Source organism: Pezoporus wallicus, unplaced genomic scaffold (assembly GCF_028554395.1).
Source record: "Pezoporus wallicus isolate ANWC-B61680 ecotype Strahan unplaced genomic scaffold, APGP_CSIRO_Pwel_v1 contig_1876, whole genome shotgun sequence".
Classification (NCBI taxonomy): Eukaryota; Metazoa; Chordata; class Aves; order Psittaciformes; family Psittacidae; genus Pezoporus; species Pezoporus wallicus.
Window position 1 is genome coordinate 705,345 of NW_026638337.1, and position 7,036 is coordinate 712,380.

The window sequence follows — 7,036 nt, forward strand, 5'->3', positions numbered from 1 at the left end:
TGCTGCTACTAGACTTTTTAAGTGACAGCAGGAAGTTAACGAACTGGTTGTAAATATTCTGCTTAGCTCCACTGTAGTAGGACTTGGAAAAAAGTGCTAGTGGTTTTAAAGGAAAATAACTGAAACAAATTGCAATTAACATTTCTGCCCAAGAGTCTGAACAGCGGCATGAAAAGCAAAGAGCCGCTTTTGTGCTTTTGATGGTGTCCTGCATCATGCTGTTCTGCTCTCCAGGTATTTCCTTCAAAGGGAAAAGGAGGTTCAAAAGCACTCCAACATCTATGATGGTTTATCTGGAGCAGCCAAAGCACACCAGTGTGGCTTCATCACTTACATGTTTCCTTGGGGGATATCCTTGTATTTCTTCTTGTGCCAATCAGGTTATGAGGGGTAGGATTGCTTCAGCCAACTCCAAAGCAGACATTTGGGTTTAGGGTATCATCTCACCTCGCTCTGTAACCAACAGAGCAAAGACAGGCACCTCCAGGTATAAATTTACCCCTTCAGAGGAGAGATGGGAGGAATGACCCTCCAGAGACATCCACCTCCCCTTGCTACTGCAGGGCTCCAGCAGACATCTATGAAAACTCCACCAGACCACCCCTCAAGACAGAGGACAGACTGAACCTTGAGCCAGCAGAAGCAAAAGGCACCTCAATGAATTCTGACCTGCCTTTCTGAAGACAGTTAGTAGAAAGGTGTGAAAGTCTCCGAATGGTCTTTGGGGCTTTAGTAACTCAGAAATCCACTTCCCTCACAAAAGCAATGACGCCTCTTTACATTTGTCTTTCTCAAAAATAAGAGCACTTTCTGAACAAAGGTTTGGATTTCAAGACTGCCCAAGCACTGATCCTAGTACCTTCAGAGCAAAGCATGATCATTTTGCTTCCGCTTTTCTCCCATTGCTTAACTGTTAAGTTTTTCATTCTATTGCTTATGTTGGTACCTTTCCTGAAATGAAAAGATGCTAGAGGCCAAATTCTTGCTCTAATATCACAGAGCTTCTCATTTCCAAAATCTCAACAAATGCCTACTGTTTTTTTCCTCCAAGATGTGGTACTTCCACCCTAATCTATAATTCAGCTGCTTGAATTCTGGGTGTTGCACTTTCTTCTTGCCAGAACATTTTGCTTTTTTTCTTCCAGCAGACTGCACAGCCAGAAAGGTCCTGCCTAATGCATCTGTATTCAGCATGGACAGATATACAATGGTACCAGCACCTTTTCACTTCAAACCTGTATCAGCAAAGTTCAGCTAGTAATTGGAATACACTTTTAAATACCTGCTTTGAACACTTTCCTTTCTCTTCAGCATCCACATGCCTTTATTCAATACACTGCTTACATGTCTTTTTTTTCCACAGTGACCACTATACATTCATTGTCTGTATCTCTTAACAGCTACATGGTTCTTCTTGAAAATAGCCTGCAAAGAAGTCACTGTTGCTGCTGTAGGTGAAATAAGAAAGAGAAGGGGTTGATTTTGGTTTTGATTTTCTTTACAATGTGCTCTCAGCTTTCGGAAGCTCCAAGCACACAAACCAGTCTGATGCACAGACTGCCACAGCAAAGTAAAACAAAGAATGAGTATCTTCACAACACATATGCTACAGGTCACTCTGTTTTGTGAATCTTTTTGTAAGGATAAAAACAAGCAGCACAGCATGCAGCAGCATCCTTTGCTTGGGATTATCTCATATGGGTCATCAAACAGCTGGCAGGCAGTATGCAACTCTGAGTGAAGTTTAATCAGCAACCTAAGGCTGAAAGACTATTCTGGTTACCCAAGCCAACTAATCCCCTCTGGAATATCTTCTAAAGATACATCACATCTACTTTGCTTTATGAGAGTCACTTCAGCAAAATAACCTAGTTCTCCAACCTCAGCAGCACAGTTTTTCCAATTAGTTTAACAATAACTCACCTGATGAAGTAAAGCTTTTCCTCAGCTTAAGGAAACAGTTCACTAATTAAATCACAGTAATCTTTTGTACAGTAAGTTTACTCCTGCCACATACATGTCCAAATAAATCTCCCACATCGGCATTCCCAAATAAACTACTACTAGCATTACCGGTAGTCTGATTTTTTATTGTTTACAGCTTGTACTTTTTTTTCCCTCCTATTTTGCAGAATGGGTTTTGTTTACTGACTCCAGATTTCACAGCAGAGCCTTCTATTCATCCACCATCCACAGAGTTACTACCTCCCGACCCCACTGCAGAAGCAGTTTGGGGAAGCAGATCCCTTGTATGCAAGTTCTCCAAAGCCCTGATCTCAGTATGCTTCACCCATAAAATTAAAAGGTGATTTTGCATGGTACTTCTTTTATTGCGATGGAACGTGGCACTAAACTACATCCCACAAATACCCCACAGCGAAGGCAAATTCACCTTTGGTTTAATCAAACCACTGAACTGAAGTGGTCCACTCTAAACACATAGAGCAGCACCAGTGTAGACACTGTTCTTCTGACTGTTTCAAGTGCACTGGCTGCAGAGGTGAGTGTCCCCAAATGCTTGGGACTACCTTCTACCTCCCAGGCATCATCACCTCTGCACAGAGCACTAAGCTGTCTGTGCAGCATTCAGATGACCTCACTCAAACACTGCTAACTCATTAGCAAGTATTTTCTAGACACACCATACTATTTTACTTTGCCAGCTGAAACTTCAAAGGCAACCTAGCTGCTAACTCAGGTTAGACCTGGCAAAATAAGACAGTTAGGTTTACGCACAGCCAGGAATAACAATACGGGTCACAGCACACATGGATGTTGATTTTGAGAACACCTTCTCATTTGACAGAATAGGCTCCAGGAATAAATAAATGATATGGTACAGAGGATTTTAACTGTCTGCCTGAATCAGTACCAGGGACAAACCCACTAAAATAAAAAGCTCATTGTTTAATTTCTTTTGGGTTGTTTTGTTTTTTTTTTAACTCCAGAGTGGCTTATAGTAAATTTTCAGACATGGCTCAATATAGTGGTCAAACAGCCACTAAATTTCAAGCATATATTCACTCAGTAAATCCTAACAGTTATTAATTGCAAGTCCTCAGAAACAGGATACTAACTAAAATCCTCATCCTTGTGGTTTGAAATATAGATGGGTCAATGAGATCTACAAGGAAAGACACAAACAACAAACATGAGGCAAGAGTGAACTGTGAAATCTGTACAGCTCGGGAAAGACAGCTGGTAAAAGGGAACCTAAGAGTTATTCCTTACCTCAGAAAAAGGCAGGAGGAAGAGGTGTAAGAAAATATTAAGCAAAATATTATGTAGACAGTAATAAATTTAGTAGTTTAGTAAATATAGCAGTCATGTATTTCTCATAAAAGGGGACAGAACACGATAGGGGAGGCACTGAGGAACAGGTAAGATGAACAGGAAAATTTCACAAGGGATCTTGCTTGGCACAGAAGCTAGTAGCACATTTTTTTCTACAGCAGTTACTGCAACTCTTGAACACACAAAACCTGCACCTCTGTGAAATACAGTTTTCTGAACTGTTTTTCACTACAGTAAAAGAATACCAGAAACTCAAAACTGCATCTCTTAAAAGTACTTTATTTTGTAAACTCTGAAATAAGGCACTTCTGTTGGAGGTACCATTCACAGGATTTATGAGCCACCACCTTGGTGGTCTCCAGCACAGTCAGGGACCCTGGCAAGCACAGCAGCTGCTGACCCACAGAAGGAAGGCAGCTCCAGGCAGTGCTGCCAGAGCGAATGGAGTGCCTTGGTTTCTACAAACTGCAGCAGAAGAGTGGGAGCCCCAGCTCCTGATCCCTGACACCCCCAAACTGCCCAGGAGCCACAGGCAGTTGTCAGGAATCCTGTCATAGGGCAGGTGATAGCCCCCATGTTTTGTCTGACCAACAGATTCAGTTGTACCTTTTTCTCTCCCACTTCTTTTTTTTTTTCAAGTGGGTTTAAGTAGCCAGGGACACTGCAATGACAGCACTAAGGAGGGAGTGCTCAAACCAGAACAAACCCCCACAATACTGTCGACAGCCACACTTCCCAAAGTCACTGGGGAATCAGAGAAGCTCACAGGTCCATTGAGACACTGACAACATTTATAGCGCAGACTTAGACATCCAGGCTAATCCTCCTTTTATAGTCAGTGGAAGGCTGAGATGAATCACACTCCAGGAACTCCACTCCTCCCCTGATTGACCTTAACAGGAGCAGGGGCTGGCTACCTTGGATATGACTGCATTTGGCGAGATGAATCACCACCATCCAGTAAATGAGAAATTTGCAAAGACTTTGGCCCTAGGATATATCCTAGGATGAGGATGTAACAGGTAATGGAAAAAAAAATCCTAGGATACCGCCAAACACACCAACGTACATAGCAGAAATGATCCACCCTGGGTTACTAACTCCGAGTCAGTATTGACTGGACACCAACCAGCTCTACCCAGAACCACTGAACTAGCTCTGCATGCCACCCAGCCTCCCAGTTCTGCTGGCCAGTGCCACTAGCTTCTCCACATGCTCAGTTAAGCCAGCAGGACTTCTTAGCTCATCCTTCACTAGAGGCTAAGGGGCTCTGCAACATCCCTCTTTCCCCTTCAGCACCACAGTGGCCCAGCTAATAAACCTCACCAGGATTAAGCCAGCATCCACTGGGCACATCTGCAGACAAAGTCACCCTCTTTTCTTCCTGCCCCACTCCACACTGATGTTTACAGCATCACAGATAAGAGCAAAGAGAACTAAAGTTACCACTTTGTTTTCTACTCTCCGGAAGCTGCAGCGTAACTGGAAATGACATTTCTAAAAGGCCACTGAAGTCTCATCAACCTGTTGAGGAACTTGACAGAGCAAAGGTCTCACTGCCTGAATGAGAAGCCTCAGGATTCCATTACAGCCCACCTGAAATGAGGAGTGCCTTCTGAACACAACCCCTCCGTGATAAGCACAAGCCTACAAGCAGCAAGATTCAAACTTTACGCATCCCAGCAAACCAGCATAAAACATAGTTCTGCTCAGGAAATGGGTTTACTTCAAAGCTAATTTGACTACTTAAAGCACGCATGCGGTAGAGCACAGTCAAGGCCTGTCCCCTTCAGATCACTCAAAATGCGCAATACTTAAAATACTTGACAGCAAAATAAATTCTGAGAGCTGTGGCAATCAACAAGCTTGCTCCTCTTTTGTGTCAGGGTCAGCACTTGCAGCTATGCAGCCTGTGCAGTCCTCTTTTGTATTATATGGAAATCCTGTCTAAAAGGCATTTCAGTTGAGCACTGATGGCAACAGAAGCGCACAGAGTATCTGACCAATAAGTTCCTACCTGTTCTCTCCAAGTGTTCCTTTTATTTCCCTCTGACTTGGAGACAGCAGACAGCCAAGCCACGCTGTTGAACAGCTTCAAGAGGCAGAGCTGTTCCACCGCAGAGGTTCCTGTACACCTATGTGTGTGACCGCATCTTCCCCACTTGCCCCCAAGGCTTAGCAGGGCCCATAGATCAGGCAGTGTTCACCGGTTCACCTGACGCTGGGCATCACCATGAGGCTGTTGCTCAAGCATGAACATTAACAGTTGTGAATGACCACAGGAGCCACACACAGGTAGCAAACAGACTCAGCCAAGAGACAGTTAACTCATACAGCTGCAGCACCATGATCACCTCAGCCTTCCTGCCCCATATGCAGCCTATGAACTTTTTAGAGCTGCAACTGCTATGTTTATAGCCTGTATGTAGTTCCAATCCTTCTGTCCAGCCTTAGCTACATGTAAAATACCACTTGTTTTTTTAGTGGGCTCCCCACCCTGTCTGCCTCATTCACACGTACATATGCAAAAAAGAAGAATCCATCCGTTAGTCAGGCCAGCTGCCTGCAAAATGCTGACAAACAACATGGAAACAAGCCCCAGTCCTCATCACAGAGCAGGTTCAGGAACAGCAGAGCACAGCACCTTGCAGGGTGTGGGGCTGACTCCCACGCTACAAACAATACCTGCATTTTTGGTAAATTCTCAACCACCGTTGCATTCTTTAAGGGAAAGCAACGCACAGCACGGCGCAGCAGCCACCCAGGAGATATCCGGGACATGGAAAGACGGCCAGGGAAGCAGCCCAGGGTTTCTCCTTGACACCTGGGCCTTCACCTCCGCGGCACTGCGCACGTTGCAAAGCAAAGATAAGCAAGAAAGCGGGTTAGCTGAGCAACGTGCACGCATAGGCGCCTCCCAACCCTGCCCTCACTTACTGCTTGCTCTGGAAGAGGGAAAGCGTGGCTGGAGGCCGCAATGCTTACCACAAGGGACGTGCTAGGCAACGCTGAGGCGCCAAAGGCAGCAGGTCCCATCCCCGCACCAGGCTAAGGCCCTTCCCGCCGGCAGGGCAGCCCCAGCATCCTGAGGGATCGCACCCTCAGCAGAGGAGCTGGAACAGTCCCCCCGCCGGCGCGGGATGTGGAAAGGCGGGGGACGAGGGATGGCTCCAGCAGCGCTCGGGGACAGACCCGCCGCGGAGCGCGGCCGCAAGCAAGCGTGCCACCAAGGAGATAAAATGGAGTGATGGCTGCTGTGGCGGGAGAGAAGACAGCCGGGCCCCGAGAGCCCTCCGCGCCCGCCCGGATCCATCACAAAATGGACGCCCCGCACGGGGCCGCTGCGGCCACCACCCGCCCGGCCACCACCGGCCCGCTCCGCCCGCCGCCGAGCAGCCGCGCCGCGCCCCTCACTCACCGCGCCGACGGGAGAGCCCGGCGCCCGCGGGCTCAGGGGCAGGCGAAGGCGCGCCGCGGGCAAAGCAGCGCCGCGCAGCGCTTTTACATCTCAGGCGCGCAACGCCCGCTCCGCCCTCCACCACGCTGAGGGGGAAGAGGGCACTGCCCACCCTCCTCTGTGTTCCTCCTAAGGCTCATTCTCTAGACCCCTCACCACCTTTGTTTCCCTTTTCTTGAACCCGCTCCAGCACCTCAGGGTCTATCTTGCACTGAGGGGCCCAGAGCTGAACACAGGATTTGAGGTGTCACCTCACCAGTGCCCAGTACAAGGGGACGATAGTTT

General features: G+C 47.1%; 1 protein-coding gene across 5 annotated transcripts in view; it reads right to left on the reverse strand.

The window, feature by feature from the left end:
* Positions 1 to 6,826, reverse strand: part of SLC7A1 (solute carrier family 7 member 1) — a 57,179-nt gene extending 50,353 nt beyond the window's left edge. For all 5 annotated transcript variants that reach the window (XR_008972284.1, XM_057410389.1, XM_057410388.1 and 2 more), the window contains exon 1: positions 6,713 to 6,826. The gene's annotated coding sequence lies outside the window, so the exon portion shown is untranslated. The remainder of the gene's footprint in view (positions 1 to 6,712) is intronic.
* Positions 6,827 to 7,036: the final 210 nt, after the last annotated feature.